General features: G+C 33.8%; 1 protein-coding gene across 2 annotated transcripts in view; it reads left to right on the plus strand.

Annotated features, from left to right (window-relative positions):
* Positions 1 to 23,748, plus strand: part of LOC118181844 (LIM/homeobox protein Lhx5-like) — a 425,656-nt gene that overhangs the window by 136,212 nt on the left and 265,696 nt on the right. The gene's annotated exons all lie outside the window — the stretch shown is intronic.

Raw genomic sequence — 23,748 nt, forward strand, 5'->3', positions numbered from 1 at the left:
TAAAAACTCAAAATATATATATTAAAAATTACGAAGTAAATCTTAAACATTTTTTTTCTCGAAAAAATTCCAGAAAGGATTAAGCATGATTTAATTGGCAATAATAAGTGAAGGCGCTATCTTTGTTGTTGCGAAGCTAAGTTTCTCTAGATTGGCAACAAATCCACTAGTCTGTTGTTTCAAATGTAAACAATCAATGGCCACCATAAAAAAGGCTTAGCGGCACTTAAACAACTTTAAAATTGTTGATAATTCTAAAAATATTGCATACAAATTTACTAAAGGCATAAAAATCTTAACCGGAAGATAAAAACATTAAAGCAAGAAAGGTCTTCTGCTCAATTTCACATTGGAGAAGCCACAAAAATATGTATACAGGAAAACCCATTCGTCAGAATCCATATCCAGGTTAAACACTAGACTATGCCATCTAAAGTATAAGTACTTATTAAACTAGTATAACTGGCCTACGACCATGAGGTTTTTATCTTGTAGAGTCATTAGGTTATGAGCGTCATTAGGAGATGTAGAAAATGTGCAATACCCTCCCTGGGATTCGAACGTGGATACCTCAAATACTCGCGGAGTGTACTACAGTTACACCACGAAGGCACACTGGAAGGAGAAAGAAAATACCTTACATACTCCCCCTTGTAAATGACGATTGGAGGTTAGGGGACCCAATCACCAAATCTTGGTGGAAAAGAATTATTTTTCACCACCTTTTAGTTCGGGCGCCAGTGTAAAGTCATTAGGTTATTTTGAAGCAGGAGATGTGGAAAATGTGCAATACCCTTGCCGGACCCGAACCTGGACCTCTAGTATACGCACAGAGTGTGCTACCATTACATCAGAAAGGCATGACAGAAGGAGGGAGACAATACCTTATAATCTCTTCGAAGAAAATTCAAGTGAAATTTTTCTAAATTTCTCCAAAAGCGTAAAAATAATCACAAACATCAATATATGAAAAATCAGAATATTACCTCCATTCAGCGTGAGTCCAAATTCCTCTCGAAGATTTAATTTGAAATTCCATTCAATATATAAATGATTAAAGTTTGGCGAAACTGATAAAAGAAGCATCTCTGTATCCTTAGATCTCAAGTAAATATTCGATATGTTATCACTAATTAATCAAAGAAGAGAAAAATGAAATTGGAAGTAATATAGGTTCATTTCTGATCCTGCGATGACTACAGTTTAAAAAGTTTAAAGTTTAACCAATGCGTAAATGTAGACAGTTGATAACAAATTGCCTTTGAACTGATTTCTGCTAGTCCATGCTCCAAAAATAAATTTTCCGAACAAATCAAAAGGAAATAATATTAAATGTAGTCCCAAGTGGCGGAGTTTTTAAATTTATTCTTCAAAATCTCATCGTGGGAGCTATTAACACCAGCAAGATCCAATATTTGCGTTGGGAAGCATGTTTGTTACGTGGAAGAGGTTAGCTTAAGAAAGAAAATAAGCATAAAACTTTAGAGAATGCAAACATTGTGACCACATCTAAAGTTTGTAAGATTGAAAATAATCCGTTAGAATGAAGCTTTTCTCATTTCTTCATTCGTTAATAGCCATGCAAGGGAAATAAATATGAAGAAGATTTTACTAATAAAAATGCATGCGTAAATGAATAAATAGCTTATAGCTGTTATATGAATATTCGAATATAATTGTTACGGTTAAAAATCCAGCTTTAGCAGATTGTTTCCTAAACAGATATCTTCATAAGCAGATTAGCCGTCTTCGTGGCTCTTAGCTATCTTTATTTAGCAGAAATGTATTAAAAATATCAAGATACTTGAAAGATAATGATATGATTTAGTTGGTTTGGTTTGTTTTAGTTGATTATGATAAAGCACACTAGGGCCGTCTGCCTGAAAAGAGGGATGCCTTCGTGGAAGTCTTTCTAAGGGAAACTGGCTACACATGGGGAAAACCATAAAAGCCTCCATACACACGGCCCGTTCGCCTAGAGTCTAACCCAGAGCAGAACTGCCAGTGTTCAGCGACTTCAACCGCTCGGGTACTGGTGAACCGACATGATTTGTTGGTAGTTTGTAGCCTTCTAAAGTATTTAACTAAATTAACCAAATTATTTAAATTATGTCTGAATCTACACTCTCATCTCTCCCTCTCCGTTTCCCTGCCGTTAACTGAGGTAGAAAGAAATAGATTTTTAGACAAAGGTTTTAGATTGCTTAAATAGAGCATGTTCCGTCTGCTGAACGCCACGTTACTATTTGAAATTCTACGTTTGCATTATGTCTATATTTTATTCTTACGGATAACGCTATCATGCCGGTGTAAGTTTGAGCCAACTTGCGCACTAAATATTTCTGTGTAGCCTTTGATTGACTTTAGATTTAGTTTAAATGTGAATTCCTTACTTTTTAAGCCATAAATGTTGGCTGGTTTTGTAAGCACCAGGAATGCCTTCAACTATCTTAGTTCTTAATAAAAGGATCTTTTACACCCTTTTGACTTTTCTGTTGTATTCTAGACATAACGATAAGTCGCTTAAGTATATCTAGATTCTTGACTTAGTGCGTGCTGACTAAAAGAATGGGATTCTACAACCTGTTTTACACAGTGCCTGTCTGTCTACGAGAAGAACAGTTCCGGCCACACTGTCTGGCGAGTGGCGGTCGCTATAGCAACAGGCCTAGTATATTTCAAATAGGGGCTAACAAAGGATTGCTTTATTATTATTTTGTTTTTGGCGACTGTTGGCTGACGGGAAAAGAGTTTATTATTTGTCTTCAAGACACCCCTACGGTCTCCAAGCTAGACAACGATCGGAAACCGACTATTCAATAGACTAGGATAGGGTTTTACACAGGAGCCCAAGAAAACTGAACTTTGTTCACGAAGCAATCAAAACACCCCTACGGAAAATGGGTCAAGTCTCATTTCTACGGCAACAGACAGCTGCAGACTAACTGGCGAGAGCTTTCTTTTATGATAGACAGACTGTACTAAGGCCAGAAGAGGTGGTCACTTTATTATGGAGGCGCCTAATGGTGGGCCATCTTTGCCTTCTTTGAAAGTACGGAGAGTTACAACCATGGTTTCTCTGGAATTGGAACAAGGGCCGTTTGGTATCGCAGTCGGCTTCCCTAACCACTATACCGTCTGGGCGGCATATTTTTAAATATCTGGAGCTAAACTTCTTCTTGGGCACATTTCCAGTAAGCGGGTTTGGCGTCCTGGTAAAACAAAAACTATTACTAGTATATGAGAAAATATTTGTTGCAAGTTCATAGCTAATGTTTGAATAATTACATGTTTCCTGAGAGATCTCTCTATGTGATGATAATATATGATGAAAAAATATCGTGACTTGTTTTTTATAGGATTTAACTTTTAACCGCACCTTTTTAAATATACACTTTTGTACTCTATTTCATTAATTTCTGCAAACTATTTTTTTTTTTTTTTTTTAAACTTTGGAGCTTGAATGTTAAAATCTTTAAGACATCAGACTGCAAAATGAAGTTCCGATTAAATTAGTTTCTTAGTTTCATTTAAAATATAATCTTTTTGATATGTACCTTGTACTTTTTATCATTTTCATATGGTTCTGCTGATACCATTTTACGTGGGAAAAAAAACGTGCAAAAAATAAGAGCTGGAGCTTTAAAAAATTCAAGTTCTTTCTCGTTGTTCTCTCCTCTTTTTAAAAGTTGAATATCCTTTGAAAAAAAAAAGCGGGTAAAACTTTAGTTTTGTTATTCGGGGGACATTAAATATTATTACTTTTATAATAAAAATCTCTTCTTCTTGGATAATATGTTAGATAAAAACTTCACATTTTTCTGAAAAATGTAATTTTTTATTTATTACAAAAACATGAGGCTTAATTCCTAATTTTTTTCTTTATTTTATTGGTTTATAATAAGCTCATTTTAAAAAATTAAACGTATGATTTCAATCTCTATAATAAAAAAATGTGGTGAATTTTTTTCACTATTAATAAAAAACTCATCAAACTATTTTGAAGCCGAACAACGAAGTATGGAAGACATTTTGTGAATTAAGTGCATTGTTCGTGTGTTGAAAACTGGCAACTACCCCGGTTGTTCCGACCGATTAATTCTTTTGTTTAATCTTCAATACTATGTACACATCACTGATTTGAGGGTGGTTCTAGCTCATTTAGAAAATCGTTGCTCACACAGGCTTCCTGCTTTTTCCTTCGGAGTGTTTTGGTAAACTGCCTGTTTTTAGAACCACACTCTCGAGAAATTTGTTTTAGAAACTAGCTATCATGTAAAATAAAGAAGCCAAAGTTTCCCCGATTTTATTTTCTTACTTAAGATCTAGTTGATCTAAATTAGAACAGTTTCTTCAATAATCAATGAGCTATGACTAAAAATGTTTAATCTACAGGATGTTTAAAAAAAGGTGACCACAGGCTTTGTGTTCTTAAATACTGATCAATTTGCTCCCAATTATAAAGCTTCATAAATTATGGTATAGAATTTTATATGAACAACTACAAAATCCAATTTTTCGGATAATCTTCTTAAAGGAAGATGTCCATTTAGTAAAATCTTCATTATACTTTAATAGTTTAAATAAAAGAAAAGTGTTGTATTTTACAAAAACGTTCATGAAGATACAGGTTAGAAGTAGTTTTTTTAGCCCAGAAGGGCTATTAATTTCGAAACTATATTTTGCGTCTAATCACTAAAATGTTGAATCACTTTTCAAATTGTTGCCATCAAAAATTACCACGCTGTATTATATATAAAGGAATTAAATAATGAAGAATCTGCATGAATGTATGCATGTTTCTCGAACAGTGAAAGAAACGATAACCTAGAGCCATCGAATTTTAAATAACGTAGTCTTCCACCCGAACATTGCCACCTGGAAGCCCAAATTTTGAATTTGTTTTATTATCTGTTTCATATTCTGTAAAATTTTAACGAACTTTTGATTAAAAAACTCAGCCATTTTAAAGCGAGCAGTGGCAACACTGTATGGATTAAAAAATTTTTGTCTTTAGCGAGACATTCTGTCGGAAATTCTAAAGATATGCTATTTTTAAATATTTTTAGCCCAAAGGGGTGTTAATAAAAATGCTCTCGAAACGTGTATGTGTGTGTAAATGATTAAAACGCCTTATACTATCTGTTGTTGATAATATATATATGTTACGGTGAAACAGCGAAATCTGGAGAATGTCGACTTTCACCGGTGAATGTCAACATTCACATAGTCGCTTGGTGTATGTCCGAAATATTTTCCAAGTGCTCTTATTTCTGACTTACACCGGTGAATGTTGACATTCACCATGTACTAATGGTGAATGTTGAACATATAATAATATTATATTTCCTTCCCCGTAATTCATTCGCGAAAAAACGCACTTGAGACTCAGAATATGAACTTAAGAGCATAAGAACTTAAAACACACAGTACATTCAAAATGAGAAAAGAAAGTAATAGAAGTTATAAACTTACCAAATTATGTGATTCAAATCTTATTAATTGCAACAACTTAAACTATTATGACACTTTGAATTGCACAAGAGGCCCTTGCTTTTACGACTGCATTTATTTGTGGAACACTTCCTTTTGGAATGGCAGCGTGTACATACACTTCTCTCTTTTCGACCTACATCAGAGCATATCTGTGATTGTCGACATACACCGGTGAGGGTCCGAATGTACAAGAATGTAAGGCAATATTCGATCTTTCACCGACGTATTTGGCGAATGTTGACATTCTCCGGTGAAAGTCGACATTCTCCAATTTCGGTCTTTCACGGTAACATATGTTCATAATTTATCAATCAAATTAATCATGTATTTCATGAATACTGTTATTTGTTAATATTAGTTGATGTTTCATGTAACTACAGTAAGTCTTTGATACTTCGGATACAGAAGCACTTCTCTAATTTAATCTAAGCAGTGTAAGAATTTTGCAAGTCGCACTTTTAGTCTGCGAAAACAACGCAAAAAAGTTAGATTTCTCTCTATCTCTACCCGCCCCCCCCCCACACACAGAACCCTCCCATTCGAATGCGGGTACATCCAGTTGCAAAGTTTCTCAGAATAAAATTCTGCATCTTATTCTGAAAAACTTTATTTATGATTAATATTTAAAGGCATTTAATATTTAAGTCTATAGCCACCTTTTACGAACTCCTTATATAGGCATTCCTCAAACTATTCAGTGCTCGATCTCATGCAACCATAAGAAAATTAATGTTGCAGTTAAACGTGTCATATGGAATTTTTTCTGACCTTATCAATGTTCAGATTACACTCCACCAAATTGCAAAGTATGCTCCCAAATTACATATCTACGATGGAATCATCTTCTTCTATTTCCTTTTAATTGTACGTAGAAAAGGTGATAAGTTTTGACCCTCATAAAGCAGAAGCTTTAAGAGTTTGCAGAACGAAGAAAGAAGTAGTTAAAAGTTTGCAGGATGATAGACTGAGTTTTATAATAAAAAGTTTATGAAGCTGACATATCTTCCCGTTTTTTCGAAAGTAACATGAAAGAAGTATCAGAGAAATGAATGGCTGACAAGGGCGTTATCCGGTACATTACTTCTGATGGAAAAGCCTCCATAAATCCACTAGGACTTTATGCATTCCACAACATAAATCCACTAATTTATGCAGACGTAATTTATGCAGACGTTGGGAAATGAAGCATGATCATTTGTAACTGCTAAACGGTGGGTCACCAACTTCAAATGCGGACACAAAAGCATTTTTATCCACGAAGACTGAAGAAGATAGATCATTTTATAAGATGATGGCAAACAAACTGTAGCACAGAGTGAAAGACTACACTGATATATAGGTGGTTATATAGAAAAATCATAATGAGAAACTGAAACTGTAGCTCAGACACCCCCTTTTGTTGTGAGACTCAACACTTCATTCTTCCCATTTACATTTGTTGAAATACGATAGGCTTAACTTCATTCTTCATTTCATATCCTAACAGTGTAACGCAATAGACTTAGTTTTCAATTTGTTTCTACATTCAAACATATATGTAGAATCGGTACTTACTGTCTAGGAATATGATGTTTGTAAACTTACTTCTTAGGTGGCTGTCTAGATGCTAATAAACTAGTCCGATTTATGTAAAACTTAAATATTTAATGAAACATGAATAGTTGCTACAAACTACAAAGTAATTACATACGTAGAAGGAAATAGATGAGATTATTTACAGATGGAGAGAATGAATCGTCTTTTACATTCAAACATCTTTTAATCGCGTCATCGTCTTAATGGCGGAATCGTCTGACTTCTATTATCGGAAAAGTAAAAGATTTATTCTCACAGCTTGTCGCGTCATCTGATTATAATGAACGATGCCATCCCACATATATGTATATAGTATTCAACATATATGTCAGACTCTCTAAAATACACATGTCATGTGTCTACGATACATATGTCAGTCAGGATTCAACAAATATTAGACTCTCTAGGATAATCACTTGTAACTTCCAATTTAAATTGAGAAAGTTGCAAATTTTCAATTAATTTTAGGCACTTTTATGATTTATAATAACCTTAAATCAATTTGAAAAAATCTTAAATGCTTCGAAAATTAACTATTTATACATTCTGTGCATGACAGTTACAAAGATATTCCTAGACAAAAGAAAAACATTCATAATTTTAACCCCCCAAAAATTAAATATGGTTCTGTTTTTTGGTGGGGGGTATGTACTTAAATAGTACATGCAATATTATCTTAATTTTTCAGAGATCATTATACAATAATTGCATGACCTAATAACTTTATAATAATCATTGAAAAATACAAAATACTGTGCAATTTTCAGAATGTAACGCAGAAACATGAAGTTAGTAGATGTCACTGGAAAAATTGTTATCCAGTATATTCAAATCTGCAGGCGGGAGGGGGGGATTCATGGGGTACACTTTTAGCTCTGTTTGTAGAGTTATTAAGGTTTTTGATAATGGAGATGTGAAAAATGAGCAGTGTCCTCGCTGAGACTCGAACCTGGACCTCTGGAATACGCGCCGAGTGTGCTACCGTACACCACGAAAGCATGCGGAAAGGAGAAAGAATATAACTTAGACTGTAATCACATAAAAAAAACAGATATTTCCATCGATGCATTTTTTTCCCATGTTAGACTAATATTATACTGTATTTTGTAATCTATTATGAACTCTCTCAAATAAAAAAAATAAAAAAAAATTATTGATGTAATCATTTATACGGAAATATATCCCCCTCACCTACAAAAACATTTTTGACCGAAACCCACGACCTACTGACTGACCAGACGCAGAGCGATTAGAGATATTTGGTCACTGCAAGAAATGCAACATATTGATAAACCAGATATACTGCAAATCTAGAAGCGAAAGCAATATCTAGAAAATAGAAATAAGTAACTTCTGGAATCAAAACGTTGGTAATTTTCACTCTCTTCGGAAACGTTCCCAGCTACATCGAAGAATTTTTCTTTTTTCAGGTTCATTTCTTTCTTTTGTTTTTCTTTCCGATGCAATTTTTTTCTCTTGTGTGTTTCGGAAGATTCTCTTTCCCCCCCCCCATCTGCTTCTGAACTGCATTGACCCTACCAAGCCAAATGCTGTGTCCATTAGGCTTAATGGCCTGGTCTGGCCTGAATACTTACCCTCGCCTAACCGAGCATTGTTCTCAGGGTATATAATTGTACTTTCGGCCACAACCAGTTTCTTGAAAGAGTTTTTCGGTAAGATCGAGGGTGGGGACCGTGAGGACACTCAACCCGAAAACCGATTTAAAAAGATGCACAAAGTCATTTTCTCAGCCCAAAATGTTGACGATATACAAATGGTCATTTTTCGCCATCAAAAATAAAAAGTAAAACTCTTCTATCTCATTTACCTCCAATGAGTAGGAATACCTCTAAACACAAAGTTATCCAGAAAACAGAACATAAATATTTTTTTTTTTAAAATCAGCTAATCTGCAAAGCAGTTACCTTATAGAAATGCCTCAAATCATGGCAGATACATTTAGATGTTTAAATATGCAATTTTTTAATGTTTGTTACTTAGTTCAAGTGACGCGACATTCCTTAAAAAAAGGTCTCAAAATAAATGCCGAATATGATAACTATCATTATCGAGAGCAGCTTGAAGGCGAGTTGAAGTAGATAGGCAACAGATGCAGTGGCTCTTTAAGAGTAATTAATGAAAAGGCTTTAAAAAAATGCCTGCCACAGTGTATAATATCTGTATGACTATGAATTAAGCTTCATAAGCAAAAATCATAGATTTTCAGGTCTAAAAATATGCATGTTCATTCATACTAAAATTGACTGTTTATCAATTAAATGTCTGTGAAGCTTTCAGTTTGGGAAGAAAGTTGTTTCGAAATGGGCATACGAATGTTTGAAATACTGACATGAGACTGAGTGTTCGAACTCAGAGTAGTCATGATAACATAAAATTAGTATAATAAAACTAAAATATTTTTTTTTCCATTTACACATACATACTCGTTTCGAGAGTATTTGGGCTAATGTCCCTTTCGACTAAAAATATTTAAAAACAGTATATCTGTAGAATTTCCGCTCTCGCGCTGGAAATAGAAATATTTTATCCTCACAATGTTGCCACTACTTTTTTGAAATCTTTGATCTTTTTAATCAAAAATTCATTATAAAGTTTTTTAAAAAAAATACGAAATAGATAATAAATTCCAAATTCCAAATTTGGGTTTCCAGCTGCCCATATTCGCGTGGAGGATTACCTTATTCAGAATTTGATGACTTAAAGGTAAAGCTGTGAGAATAAATCTTACGTTGTTTCTTCACAATGCGAGAAACATACCTACGTCCATACAGATTCTTCATTACTTTATTTCTTTAAATATAATACAGGGCGATAATATTTGGTGGCAACAATTTGAAAAATAAGACAGACATTTATAGTGATTCGACGCAAAATGCCGTTTCGAGACTAGTTTTTGACGCATTCGTAAGTGTTTCAATATATGTTACATTACATAAGTTTAAATACCAACTGAGACAATGATAAGAAAAAAGTAGATGGAAATAATGATAAGAATAAAGTAGGTACAGGTAATGAAACAGAAAGATAATGCACTGATAGAGATGATGATATGAAGCCCAGATGGTGGAAAATGATGGACAGATTAAAAATGATGCATGAAAAATTACACGCAGATGAAAAAATGATGCAAAAAATACACACATGAACAAAACGATACAAAATTATACACAAGCATAGATGATGAAAACTGAACAATTTTTTAACTGGTTAATTCCCATTACCATCATTATTTTTTTAATTCCTGCTTTATACAATTTTGCACTTTAGTTTCCAGACTAATAGTTCATGCAGGAAACCCATAATGATATTTTTTAATTAATATTTTATTTAATAAATGATCACTTTTGGCACGTGAAAAACGAAAGAAGAGAAAAGACCCACTGCAGAAGAACCGATAAACCACGGAGAAAGGAAGGTCGAAGAATACAGACACCCGTTGGCAACTTCTTTCATTATACGAGCAGCGGTAGCAGCTTAAGTAGGCAAGAAATCATTACAAGATCCCTGCAAAGAACAAATCTGCAATCTCAAAGCACCTTTTTACGAAGTTTGCACCTGACGCCGAAACATTGACGATTCAACTTACCATGGTGCCAGTCCGCAAAAGCATAAAGTCAGAGTGGCGATCCATGACGTTCAATGGCTTATCATTTTTCTTTCTGGTGTCGTACTACTATAATGATGGAAAGCGGAGGCTTCTGGCCAACATTTGAATGCCAAATTCTCTGTTGATGGACCTGAGAAGCCAAAGCCTAAAACAGCCGGTATTAGTTCATAGCACTTTGACAGCCCAGTGGTATGCGAACGATATTGTACTGTCATAAACGTTCCACTTCCGAACGTTATTCCACCAAAATAATACCCGGTTATATTAGCCTTATTGGATTCAAGTTGTCCAGGACTGCCTATGTCATATGTAAACACTTCCATGCCCTTCTTCTTTTCTAGATCTGTTCCCTGACTGAGAGCAGTTGAAATGTCACGAGCCGCCATGTCTCAATAAGAAGATTTAGAATGTGCCGTACTACATATGTATGGATACATCTTCCAACGAATTAACTTTTTGCTTAGCTTCCAAAAAAAAAAAAAAAAAAAAAAAAAAAGATACACGTTTATACTTTAAATAACTATACGCAAATAAAAATGTTTTCCCTTTCCGAAGTTTTCCTGGGAATAGCCTAAAACAATTTAAATGAAAATTTTTACTCGCTAAAGCGAACCTCAACCTTTATGTGCTGTTTTCAAGATATGAAAAATCAATAAACAGTCATGTTTTCACACGCCTTTAATCAAAGCACTGCATAATCAATGCAACATTAACAAACTTCTCGCTTGCTTATTTGTTTTAATGATCGGTGGGCCATGGCTAAACGACAATGTTCACTTTTAGATTATTGTATTTCACTAGCTCACGTTTCAAACCAGTTATTTATAATGACCATTATTATTTTCTCATACAAAGCGAATCACAGACATGCTAAATCTTGCACACTGAAACAATGGACACGGCGAGTATATTTATACTGCGATACAAACTGTGCCGAGAAACTACTTTCCATTCTCTGAATCTCAACTGTAAATCACGGCTTACATTCATCACATCAACAGTGAGTAGAATTGACACTGCATACCGTCGACACAGCATAAAATCGAGACCTCAACGGGATCGACATGGAATACAACCGACATTAGTTACTGATATCTATCGATACGTTAAAAAGTTTTTCGGATAATGATATAATAATGAATTAGAGTCATCAGAGGCATACAATCGACATTTTGTAGGATCAAAATCCACACAGAACTGATATTACACTGGCACTGGTGTTATAGACATGTCTGTCGCGGGAGACACACCAGTATATATTCTACACTAGCCTAGCCTAAAGAAGATTTATAATTAGCAAATACACATAACCAAGAGGAAAGAATTAGGACTGGCACCGACATAAGATCGAAACCATTTCTGAGCTACCTCGTCAATCATGTGCTGGCAGAAAAGCTTCCGACCCTGTGCCTCATTCCCTAAATCGTTACCTAATAAATAAATTATCATATGTCGTTTGTGATGCGTAATCGTTTGAAACTCTGTTCCAATGTTAATAAGTTTTTATTTAATTAGGATGCGTTCAGTGGTTTGCTTTGGTTTGAGTCACCTGCATATCCAACAGTCTATGGTTAGGATCGTTTTTATGAGTCCCTAGCGGTGTGCGACGTTTCCGACCTGCCAAGCCCTCTGCCTCGCGTGATCACTGGAGAAATTCACACGATCCATTGATTAATACCCGGGGTGTCGGGGTAATTAAGAGTCGCGTGGGGGCTGGGAAAGGCCACGTGCAGGTCATGAGGGGATCCGCACCCAACCTCCACCTCGCTAACCGCGGCTCCATGGCAACCCTACCCCACGACAAAACAATTGCGGCCCAGGGGCGTAAATAATTCACGAGGGGCGGGAGACGGAGGAAAAGGGGGCGCACGCGATATGCGGAGGGATTTTGGATCAAGATTTCATGAGGGAAAGACGCTTTCGCTAGGTCCGGGGGTTTGTTCAAAAAGCAGGTGGGTTTTTTCCCGACATAGATACCTTGCACGAAAAGGTGGCTTCTTGTTGTGGCCTCGTTTGCGCGGCTGTTGTTATATCTTTTTTTATCTGGAAAAAGTCGGGCTTTCTTTTCTTTATTGTTGTTCTAGAAGAGTTTATAAGAAATGAAAGCCATTTTTTGTTGGAGTTCAATTTCTAAACCGTAACAAAAAAGACGTGTGTATGGTACTCCTTCCCCCCTCCCTGACAGGACAAGAACTATACATGCATGATATAGAGATGTGTTTGGAAATTCTTAGACTGAAAGCTGAGATATTCAGGAACAGCTAAGCAAACCTATTAATATTTTATTTTTGATGAAGTTTTGTCTTCCTTTGAATTGATGAAAGCTTTTGAAGAAAGAGTTTTGGGTACGACTTGCAGATGAAAAACTCAAGTATTTCTTTGTGTCGAAAACTTTTAATTGAAAACTTGACAATAATAACTAGTTTTCAGTCTACTTCATGGGTATTTTGTAAAGAATGACCCGTGAAATTTAAATCTTAAGATAATCTTAATGCTTTTCGAGTCTTAAGAATAATGCATATTCTCAAAGACGATAGGCACATCAAAATGATAAATTGTTTATATAATAAATTGAGCTTCTTTATTACATGCACAAAAAATAGATGCAAAAAGTACTTAAAAAAGTACTCTCTTTTAATAAGCATAGCTGTACAGTATTCATTAAAGTTTCTAATTCTTTGACGTATATTCTTGTATAAATTTAGGCCCACCAGCGGCCGAGCGATAAAGACGCTGAACACTGGTAGTTCGGTCTGAGGTTCGAATCCCGCGAACGGGCTGGCTGCATGGGCGTTTTCGTGGTTTTCCCCATGTGTAACGTGTATACGAGCCAGTTTCCCTTAGAAAGTCCTCCACGAAATGCATCCCTCCTTTTAGGCAGATAGCCCTCGTGTGCTTTGCCATAATTAAATACACCAACACCATACACCTTGTATAAATTTAGCTTTCCGTCTGCTATGAATGAGTCCTTTTACTTCTAATACATATATTATTTTATGGAATCTTGATTCTGCGCAATTTTTTATTTCATTTACTAGGAACATTTCTGCAAGAAAGCATTTCGCAGAAAAAGTTGTACTAAATTTCTTTCCCCCTCTTTTTTCACCTCCTTGAGACAGTTACTAAGAAGATAATAACCAATTCCGCAGGGTTAACTAAAAGCTGAAGCATTTTTAATTTCGTGTTACTAGACTACTAATAACTCGTTTTATAAGTGTGACAATTCTGACACATCTTTTGCAAAGGGGTAGAACAATACTGCAAATAGATATATGGAACAAAACGGACTTTCATACCTAAAATTCAAATTTGTTTCTCCTTTCCTTTCGCCCCCCCCCCTCACCCCGAAAAAAATACCGTCATCTTTATTTGTCAAAATACACTCATGTATATCAAATTGGCCCACTTTCAATCATAGCGAAATCCCTTTTATGTATTTATTTGTTTTCTTTATTACCCTTTCATAACTTTGAACTCTGACATGACATTTCTGACGAAATTTTTTTCTGTCATTTTAAGATGCTGTGACTTATTCTCAAACTAAATTTTACAAATTCATAATCTCGCGCCCAGGCCCAAAAACACGTTAGACCCAAAGGGCTGTTATTCTCAAAACGGCATTTTGCGTCGTTTCACTTTCTGTGTTGATTCACTTTTCAAACTGTTGCCACCAAATATTATTGCCATGTATTATATTTAAAGAAACTAAATAAGGAAGAACCTGCATCAATGTATGAATGTTTCTCTCATTGTGAAAAAACAACGCTACCTAGAGCCATCAAATTTTGAATAGCGTAGTGCTCCAACCAAACATGGGCATGTGGTAGCCTGAATTTTGAATTGTTTTATTATCTATTTCAAATTTCGTTAACCTTAACGAATTTTTGATTAAAAAACTCAATGATTTCAAAGCGAAGAATGGCAACACTGTACATAAAAATGCTTTTTTTTTTTTTTCCTTCAGGGCGCGAGACTGTGTATCTGAAATTCTAAATCTGTGTTTTACTGTTTTTAAATATTTTGTGATATTGCTGTTGAATTAAATTTTATGTAGTTTAAGTGCGAAGAACATGATATTTAATAAATAAAGCTAACACACAAAACGTTAAAAAAATGCCCTTTTGGGCATAATATAAAATCTGAAAGCTATCAGATTTTCTTTTTTCATTTTATGTTACTTTTCTTAGAAAACTTAGTTGCCGGCAAAGGTAAACTTTTGCTGTGCTTGGGTAAAGCCACCTATCGCTAAAAAATTAACTTTGTAATGTTACAGAAACCAAAAAATTTGCAGTTGAAAATTTTCATTTTAAATAATAATTATCGCCTTGTTAACTAATACAAGTAAATGCGTTAATGCAGTTGGTTTCTGAGTGATATTCGTCGATAAAGTTAACCACTTTCTGTTTTAAAAATAGATTTTAATGAAATACTGAGTTAGAAAATATAGATCAAGTCATTTGTCATTTATGGTTCCTAGAATTAACAAAGAGTATTTCAAATCATAATCCTTCATATCATTACTGAAAGATATTTACAATAACATTTTTTTATTCGCTGATAACAATGGTCATTTAAATCTTCTTTTACGACCCCATTTTCTGGAAGACAAATGGAAGTTTGTGATTGAAAAGCCAGTCTCTGATTTAAATAGAAAATCTTTCTGTTTTTGAAAATAGTGTGTGAATTATTTTCATAAAATAGTTGTTGAGAGTTGCCATTCTTGATGAATCACAAATGACCTAATAAATATGTTGCGTTCTCTAATGTGTAAGTCAAAAGTCTAGAAAACTCAAGGTTTGTATAAAATTTCTGGGAAATATTTCATAGGCGTTATGTGCTTTGCAATAATTGATTAAACAAACAAAAGATTAAAAAATATTTCATACTAGTCTCGTTCATTTCAGACATCAAGCTAAACAAAAAAAAAAAAAAAAAAAAGAAGAAGATTGGCAAATGCTTTTTTTAACATATAATATATATTTTTTAACATATTTTAACATATTCCTCATTGACGGTCTCGGGGTCAAAAAATTTTAAATCTTAAAACATGTCTTAGTAGAATACTTATATCTCAATAATCCAAGAAGCTATAGTTTTTGTTTATGGCTTATTTGATAGTTAAAAGAAACCGTTATAAAACCTCCACACACATACAAAAAGAAAATTAATTGGTATTGGGGTCGAGTCGCACTAAAAATTAAGCAAAAATACACAATATTTTTATGACATCACAAGTGCACGCTCACGAGTTAGGTTACAACACGGTTTAGTTCTATGTTGGAGACAACGGCGAGTGGTTGTGGGAGCAATGTACTGATTTTGTTTGTACAAAAATAAATATGCTATTGCAAAGAATAAAGGTGCTCTAAGAATACAGCTAAAGAAACAAGCAGAAAAATTAAAGAAAGATTTATTGAAAGAAGATAATAGCATAATACGATTAGCTGCAAAAAGAAAAGAGTGCAACAAGCGATATTATGAAAATAATAAAAAGAAAATAAAATCGATTGAAGTTGTTAGTTCTCGAATAAATCAAGGTGCTTCTTCTGCTGCTGCCAACAATAAACTGTCATATTTGGGTGTACCTTTACCATACTACAGTGGAGAGACTTTTCAATAGTGTTTGTTAAATGAAAATATCTGCTGTGGACACCATATGCCCTCCTTGTATGACTCCTTGCATTTTTTGCAGCATTTCAGTTAAACTTATTTCCTCAAAATTCATTGGATATATATTTCTTAATTCAATTAATTCAGTTTTCACTTCGCGGCAAGCTAAAAATACGTAAAAATTCAAAACATTTTCATTTAAAAATTGTGAAATACAGAAAAAATAAAACACCAAATAAATAGTTAAAAATAGTTAAAAAGAAATTAACAAACAACCAAGAAATTTGGCCGCGGGCAGGAAGACAAACTGTTCAATGCACAAAATGAAAAGTTAACTTTCGATCCCATTGTGTAAAAAGACACTGAAGTTGGTGCACCAATTGACTTTATTGTACTGAAAATTTCAAATGTAAAAAATAGTGGCCTGGTTAGGCTTAAATTGCCCCTTAAACTTTTAAAATGTTGATAGTTAGTTCTACAACTACTGCATTCAGATTAACTAAAGGTATAAAACCTTAATGGGAACATAAAAAAACATAATTCAATGAATTTTAAAATTAAAATTTCACAATTTACCAACATATAAGAATAAAAAAAAACTTAGTTTACCTGCTGGGTAACAAGGTGGTTATATATATATATATATACTTTTGATGCTGCCGATTACAGCCAAAAAAGGGAGGTGCACAACTACACGTTTTAGCAGTCCCATATACAACTTTCTAATGCGAGATACATATGTACGTAGAGACGTTACAAAAAGAATGTCTTCTGCACCTATTTTAAATCCATTTTACTATCCGTTTTGGAAATAAGAAAAAGAGTTTTTTATTCTGTCCGTACATACAGATATCACCCAAAAACATCGCTCAGACGGATTCGAGAGCGGTCAAGGATTACAATACTTCCTTTACTTTATAAAGAAGTAAAAAGTGATCAGTTGTGTACACAATATTTAATAATCTTAGGAACTACTAATCCTACGCATCTAACCCAACGGTCGTTTTGAATAAAAGTAACAGACAACCGCTGTCAGTTTTGCTGGTGTAATATGAATATCAGTTTACTAAAAGTATTTGTTTATTGCTCAATAGATTGCTATTTAAATCTATAGAAAATATTTGAGGGTTATAACACTAGATATAAACTAAAAAAACTAAACTAAACTCAGTTGCGTAACAGCACTAGTGTGCCAAGGCCTGCAGTGACCGAAATCTGCTTTCTTGACAGATGGCCCCGAGATGCGTGAGCATAGGCCCTGAACAAGTGGTCGGCTTGTCGCAGGACCCTCAGTGTTTAATCCCTCCAGCGAACTTAGTACTCATTTTATCGATCCAAGTGATGGAAATCAAGGGATGAAAGGCTGAATCGATCTCGCCCAGCCCGGGGATCGAACCGCGGACCTGTGGTGCTGCTGCGCGATGCGCTAGCCACTGCACCACCGGGCCTCAGATATAAACTTACTTTCATAATATAAAAATATAAACATTTATTTTTATTTATGAGTACAGTATATACCCCTTATTCTTTCGTTTAAAATAATACAAGTAAACCATTTATCATCCTGCACCCAGCTGATACAAAAATTTACAGGGCAGTAAAAAAATATTGACTTAGTACTGGAGAAATCGAAGAAATGGACTCCAATTTTCATATTTTTCGACTACCTCAGCTTAAGAATAAATTTTAGTTTACTTATTAGTATATCCATAAAGCTTGATTTGAAGTTATTTGGCATCAAGAAAACAGATAATGGTTGATCAATTAATAGCCACTTAATGAAGTTTTTCAGAATATTCTAAATGCTTTGAAATTAAAAATATGTATTCTTTGCTAACACGAAAATTTTATCGCTACTCCGAGATTATAACATATCGGTCATATCACTTCGTAGAATTCAATATCTCACGAGAATAGATTGGTATATTGAAATAGATTGGTATAATTTGAGGACGTAAAATACCATGCACGAAGACAGACGTCAGCTACGAGAAAAGGCGGAACCAAAGGGGAATGTAACAATCCACTTAATAACCCTCTTCGAAATCATCAATAAAATAAACAAAAGTTCGTAATATTTGAACAAGTAATTTACCATCAGCTTGTCGTGAGTTTATTACCCACGTCATATATCTTGAACACGCTGCTGATACACAATGGCCAATGAAGTTATAACAACTGAGGCAGATGGCGTCGGTGGCTAAACCAGTGATTATGAGCAATTAACGACCTTCACGTGGCTTACGGAGGTGGTAATGTCACGCATTTCTGTGCTGTGGTCACGATGAGCAGAACGTGACACGAAGCATGCAGCATTCTTACTCTTCTTTTAGTCTTCAAAATAGTTCACGCAAATATATTTCTTTGGTAATCAGACCAAAATTTCAAATACAGAGGTAATTGAAATATGTACTTCATGTCTGAAGACATCTTAAATGCAAACCCAAATCTCAATGTATCAATCACAAGAGCTTAGCAGTCTGTGCTGTGTATTATGCACATCTAAATACGTACACCTGAAAGAAACGTAATATTAAAATGAATTACATCTGACGTTTTATATGTCTTGAAACAAAAACTGTTCGGACATAACACATCATTATTTTAATCGTGCTGCGCATGAATTGTTATTTTCTGAAATTTTTATAAAACCGTCAAACTTAAATTGCTGAAAAGTACCTTTTTTTTTTTTTTTTTTTTTTTTTTTTTATAAGGATGAGAGCTGAAGGGGGGAGTGACAATAATATTTATACCGTTTCTATACCAAGGCAATTATTTAGTCTTTTTCTGGTTTTTCGTTCACCTTCACCTTGGTATTTTAATCGAATCAGTTTATATCACTGATAATTCAGTTTTACTAGAAAGATCATTTGGAATTAGATAGAGAAAGACTATTAGAAATAAAATAAGACTTAACGATGTTCTGTTGCAGGTTAAAATTTTAATTAAGGATTTAAAAATTTTTAAACACATTTACCTTCGCTTTTTCATTTCATTCGCATTCATGTTATCTAACACAACATACTTTTTATATATTCGTTCATTTTTGATTGCTTTCATAAAAGCCAGCTATTATGATGTTATTTTATTGTTATAACTCGCAGCTTCGCTGTCAGCCTTCGTCTGGCTTTTAAATGTACCTGGAAAATGGTTGAAGGGAACACCAAACGCTAAATTTAAAAACTGAGTAGAATTTTACTCTGCAGAACAACTTCATAAAAAAAGAAGTTATTACGTATAACAAAATTACAATGAAATAAGCAGTATCCCTTAATACAAATATTAATTATCCTTATAAATAAATTAACCAACTTCCCTTTGCAAAATCTTAAGAGCTCAAATGGTATAAAGGAGGTTAAGAATTTTCTTTCCTAAAAAAAAATCACTCAAAACTTTTCAATATCTTCAAAACAGTGAAATGAGCAATAAATAACATAAAAGAATACAAAAAACAAAAAATTCTGAAAAGCAAAGTATAATTAATGATATCTTATATTTTCAAGAGGGAAAAAATACAATGAAATAAGATATATCCCTTAATACAAATATTAATTATACCAAAAAAAAATTAACCAACTTTCCGTTGAAGAAAAAAAAAAATCATGCAAAAGTTTTCAATATCTTACAAACAGTGAAATAAGCAAAAATATAACATGAAAGCAACTCAAAAAACATAAAATTCCGCGCAGAATTTTACTCTGCAGAAAAACTTTATCAAAAAAAATCAATAAAAATGTATTATATATATATATATAAATTACAATGAAATATGCCAATCTCTTAAAAACAGTGACATAAGAAATACGATGAAAAATTGTTGCCAAACCCATATTTCTAAAAGAATGAAACTATTCAAAATGATGCGATTTCATCAAAAATCTATCAACAACAATAAGAAAGGAAAATTGTTGCCAAAATCACATTTTTAAAGGTGTGAGAAGTGTACTCGGAAGCTTCATTTAATTTTTTTTAAAAAAAATACAAAATATTGTCATTTTTCCAAAATTCTTTCTGTAAAAGCAGTCGCAAGGATGAAAGTTTAACGTGTCCAAAAATCAAAGAAAAATAAACTGTATATTTTTTAAAATAAACTTTTTTAGAAAAAATCCGATTGAAAAGGTGTTAAGCTCCCTTTGTTAAATAAATTCGTATTGAATCGATTTATTGAAACCCGAAATTTATTTTAAGTTCGTAAAATAGCTAAGTGACTACGTTTCATGACGATGTGAAAGTGGAGTGTGTAGAGTAAAATCTCGCTTTCCTATAGCCCATCTCAAAATGACGCAATTTCGTCACAGAACATAAAACAAAAAAAAATTCGAATTCGAATTTCGAAAAAATCGCTTCGAGGTGCACTGGCTCTTGTCTAGATGCAACTATGTACCTAATTTCGTAGCCCTGGGTCTATTAGCTTACGCTCAGCACAAACGAAAGACACACACACACACAGACAGACTCTTTCTTTTATTATATGTAAAGATTAGCTTAAAGGGACAATTTGCCAGAAGGGCTATTAATTTAGTTTTGCGATTTTGCATTGGTTCACTATAAACAGTGTTTCACTTTTCAAATTGTTGCCACAAAATATTAGAGCCCTGCATTATATTCAAAGAAATTAAATAATGAAGAACTTTCATGAATGTATGTATGTTTCACGCACTGTGAATAAACAACGGTACCTAGAGACATCAAAGTTTTAATAAAATTTTGAATAACATAGTCCTCCATTCGAATATGGGCATCTAGAAGCTCAAATTTAGAATTCGTTTTATTATTTCTTTCATATTTTGTAAAACGTTAACGAATTTTTGATTAACAAACTCAAGGATTTCAAAGCGAACAATGGGAACACTGTACGAAAAAAAAATTTTTTTATATCCAGCCCGAGAGATTGTGTATCGGAAATTCTAAAGATATGCTCTTTTAAATTATTTTGAGATATTGCTGTTGAATTGTATGGTTTAAGTGCGAAGAACATGATATTTAATAAATAAAAGTTGTAGAGACATTAGGTATTTTTGGAAGCAGGCAAGATGAAAAATATGCAACGTCTTCGTCGGGAATCGACCACGGACCTTTGAAATACGCGCCCAGCGTGCAGACCACCATACCACGAAGGCATGCCAAGAAGGCGGGATAAATACCTTATAAAGTAACTCACAAAACGTTAAATAAACGCCCCATTGGGAGTAACATAAAATCTGAAAGCTTTCAAAAATTTTTTTTTTCTGCTACTCTTCTAAAATGCTGTCAAAACTATGGCCTTTAATGATATAAAGAATCATTGTCTTATAGCAATTTGTATCCGAAAACATGAATCAACTGTTATCGAAATATGGCAACTGATTTTTTATTTAGCATTTAGATAATTATTACTTTTACATACTAGAGTTATAGATTATTATGTTTGATTACCGTATAATCAAAATAGTAATGTTATATCTGAAATTAAATTACTGAGAAAATTCTCATGAAAATACAAGATTGCCAAGAACCTTGGATAATAAAAAGTTATTATTAAGTACTCTAATTTTACTTTTAATGTAGTGGTATAAATCTTGTATTATGCCTGCTGCGTTCGCTGATACTGCAGTGAGAATTTAAAAATATTGATAAAACTTTGATTTAAATAGGGTATTTACGTATTAACAGAAGCATCTATGGGGATTTTTTACAGATGAAAAGGTAAAAGCTACTTATTGGGGTGGTTTTCGACCTTGTTTTTAGAAAGATTCCCAAGCTTTCAGTATTTATCAAAAGTTGGTAAACATTACCAGCATATGAAAAGAAGACATACATTTAGCAATTTCAAATGCAAATTTTTATTACTAAATAAGGATTGCGTAATACACGAAAAAATAAAACACTTACATTCTTCTTCAAATCTCTCTGTAAGTTTTTGCTCATTTCTTCTCCCGAGGTACACAGCGATCTGTTTTTGCTTAAAAATGCATCAGAGAATGGCGGAAATTCGGCTCCGTGCAATCCTCGGCAACAGCAGCCATGCAAGAAACGAATTTCTTCGTTGTTCCCTTTAGGAAATTTTCAGCACAGTTCTATATTCGTGGAGGAATTTTACCGCAGTTTCTTCCATTGCTGGTAAAAGTCCACGGTTAATATTTTAAAACTAAGGCAAATATATCACGATTTATTTATGAAAATTGTTTGAACTTGGAATATAACGAACAGAAACACATACGAAAATGGCGGCGTTGCTTGACTGACACGATTGTTATCAGCATAGTTTCTCGAAGAATGGTTATGTGCATGGCTTCCATAGTGTGGCATAGTTTGAAAATTTGGTGACTTCTACTAAGGTGGTTGCGTTAATACGGAACTATTTTGCATATGTGCTTGACTACTTCGTCCCATTTTGCAGCAATCGGTGGGCCAAGATTAAACCCTTAACCGGTCATGGGATACTTCACTTGATTGGGGTTCGGTTCATCTTGAGCCTGAGAGAGAAATGAAGAAAGATTTACAATTCAGCGAATTTGTAGCTATTAAATCAAATTCGGTTTTTCAATGTAAAATATATTTATTTAGTCTCAGGAAAAATAAACGATATATTTGGAAAAGCGCACAATACTAAAATGAACGCAGCATCTGTGAATTATTCAACATAGATGGCATTTAAGCCAGGGTGAGCATTGTATCTCAAATATTTGTGTCTAATCGCTGTGGAATAGCATTCCAATCGAATCATAACTATACGTGATAATAAATGCTAATGCAGGTGCGTTTAGGCATTTAATATCACTTAGCTGGTACCTATAAAGCAGTAGGAAATAATGCAGTAATATGATATAATGGGGTGATGTAATTAGTTTATATTGGGGAAATTACAGTAGAAATGTATGCTGAGAATAATACTGAAGATTCTATTTATAATTACATTACGTAATAGTGAAATTAGCATGTTTCTGAAGTTATAAGATGTTGATATCATAAATATATTTCAGGAACATATGTTTTATTGCTAATATTAATGCTGAAAATAGCAATTAGCAACTGCTGATCGATTGGTGTGGATGACTGGCAAAGGCAGCATTTGTGTCGATGAATTTGGCTTCGAACTTCGGTTAAAGCATGGATGTTCGCATTTGGTATCGTCTGTGCCAAAGAACTTGTAGATTATAATTACTCCTATAAGTTCTTTGTGCTGTGCTGCGTAGGAAAATGCAAACTCTCTTGGTAAATAAAACCTTTCAATGGGAACCAGAGCAAAGAAAAGAGGTATGAGATTCTAAGTCATTATCCTTCAGAATGGCAATCGAAATGAGAATGCTAACAAGTAGACTAACTATCTATGGAACGTCTCGACCTAAATTGATGCAATGTTTGGTAGAACTCTGTCATCAAGTGTACATCCATTATCCTGCACGTGATTCTATTTGAGATTGATGCCATACTACTGCAATAGAAATTGAAAACATCTG

The sequence above is a fragment of the Stegodyphus dumicola genome, chromosome 7 (assembly GCF_044657685.1).
Source record: "Stegodyphus dumicola isolate Sdum_Otavi_A_Nest chromosome 7, ASM4465768v1".
Classification (NCBI taxonomy): Eukaryota; Metazoa; Arthropoda; class Arachnida; order Araneae; family Eresidae; genus Stegodyphus; species Stegodyphus dumicola.